Raw genomic sequence first — 2,464 nt, forward strand, 5'->3', positions numbered from 1 at the left:
ACAAGAAAAGTTAAAGTGGTTGATGAAAAACCTTAGAGAAGCAGAGGCAGAAATGGAAGTTTCCATTTGTAGGCCAGAACAAGGTGAAATGTTGGGTGAAGAGGATAATGGGAGATCAACTGAAGATCTCATGGACTATTGGCATAGTTCAGAACAATCAGAAGATATGATGACAAGGGAAGCAAATGAGGCAATGAAGCCTTTTGATTTTAATTCTCATAGATTGTGTATGTTTGCAGGATATCCAGAGGATGATGGACAATTTGGTGAAATTGTCACAAACAGGAATGAAGCTCTTGAGGTGAAGTATGATGGAGAATGCCTTTTAGAGGCAGAAGGTGCTTATTTATTGCAGGAGAAAGAGTTCATAGATGAAATTTTGTTTGGTGTAAGACAGTCAGATGAAGTTGATATGGACCAGAAGTCTACTGAAAATGCCATAGTGGTATTCCAAGAAAGTAAGCAAATGAATTTGTCTGATGGAATTGATGAAAGAAGTTTGCAGTATGATAGTGTAGAAAACAGCATAACTCAGGAGGATCACCAGGAAAATAATGAAGCTGAGAATGAAAGTTGTGATGAACTGCTCGAGAGATTTCACATGGAAATAAAATTCTTGGAAAGATTGCTCAAGGAACCTGAAGAAGAAATGAAGCTTTCAGAACCTAATAAAGAAAAGGAAATGGTTACTATGCATGATAAGGATGAAATGCCTTTGATATTTATAAAATTAAGTAAATATTCAGACTCTTCAGTTAATGGTGTGATTGTATGTATGGAAGACAACATTAATAAATATGATGCTAAAATCAGAGAAATTGAGTACAGATTATTTGAAGGTGAAATGGAAGATCAGGAACAACAAGAAGGTTATGTTCTCAGAGACATGAAGGAGACAGAAGAATTAATCCAACAAGATAAAGATGGAAGGAACCACCAATTTAAAAGAGATGATTAGCTACATAAGAGTGAATTTGAGGAAGGCATTAAATTGCAGGAGTATAGCAACTAGCAACAGAATGAAGAACAAGATATTAGTCTGGCAGTACAAAGAAAGACAAGTGAAGATCAAAGATACAGATGGAGAATGAAGAAAAGGGTCAAGTGGAAGCTATTGCAACAGAGGTGGAATGGAAAATTGATGAACGAGTATAGGGAACTTGAACAAATTCATATTGATTTATTAGAGAAGGAGAGACTCAAAGGAATGGAGTCATAGCTATAAGGATCTACTGAAATCCAGAAGATCTATGATGGAATATTGGTGCTTGAAGCATCAAAAGAGGATGAAAGGTATTGTATTTTAAAAACTGAAAGTTGTTGTGCGTTTGCAAGTTATGTAAACTTGAAGGAAAACAAGCAATTAGTGGAAACTATCAAACCAACAAGTGAAAATATGACTACCCATAGTTATATGAAGAATAAAGAGAAAAGTTACAGTCAAGTGAAGGAAGATGTCTAGTCAGATGACACCCAAAGGATAAGTCAAAAGGACGATGGCAAAGGAATTATTAAGATCAAAGAAGTGTTTGGAAAGGAAGAGATCCATTCATACGAATATGGAACAAAGAGTTTTCTGAGGAAAACTGATGAAGCTAATACAAAGAAAATGGAGAATCTTATGGTGTGTTCAGGAAGTTGGATTGAACTGGAAGGATTAATGATGAAATTATTTGAGGAGACCTTGGTGTCTCATAGTTTTGAAACTAATATTTTGTGTGTAAATGTAGGATACACTGAAGTAAGGCAACTGTTTAAGGTTTTCATAAGGGAAAGGAAAAGCAAAGATATGATTTTTCAGAAGTTAGAGGAAGGAAATTCACATAATCTTGTGACGCAGAGGAAAGAACAGCTATTAAACATAGCTGTAGTGAATTATATAGATATTAGAGAAATATTGAGGACTGAAGCCAAAGGAGAACAACTACTGAAGGTTGATATAAAAGACTTTGTAGATGTTAAACAGTTATTGAAGATTATTGACCTTGAAGAAAGCCAGAGTAAAGAAGGACTAAAGATAGATGTTGCAGACAATGGAGTTAGTAAAGATCATACAGATCTCTTGGGAGAAATTCCAAATGAGATGGTAGATTTGTGGCATGAGTCAAGAATTTTGGAGAAGAGGCGAGAAAACCAAAGAATAAGTGATCAAACTGTACAACTAGAACTAAATGAGAATGAAGAAGTTGTCATGGAAGACAAATATGGGAAAGAAGATGTCAGAAATGTTGGCATAATGAGGAATCAGGGTAAAGCATTTGTGTTTAATGAATTGACTGATTCTGGTGAATATTTGTATGCGGGAACAAGACAATGTGAAGTGAATTTGAAACAAGGAGTTGACTCTGAAGATTTGATTAAAGTAAGGAAGGATGAGATCAGAATCTCTCAGAAATATGGAATGATGTTGAATCTACAGTATGGAATTGTTGAACTAGAGATGAGTTCAAGGGATGATAGTAAC

This window comes from Pinus tabuliformis, chromosome 9 (genome assembly GCF_031772625.1).
Source record: "Pinus tabuliformis cultivar Carrire ecotype Pingquan chromosome 9, CPIR1, whole genome shotgun sequence".
Classification (NCBI taxonomy): Eukaryota; Viridiplantae; Streptophyta; class Pinopsida; order Pinales; family Pinaceae; genus Pinus; species Pinus tabuliformis.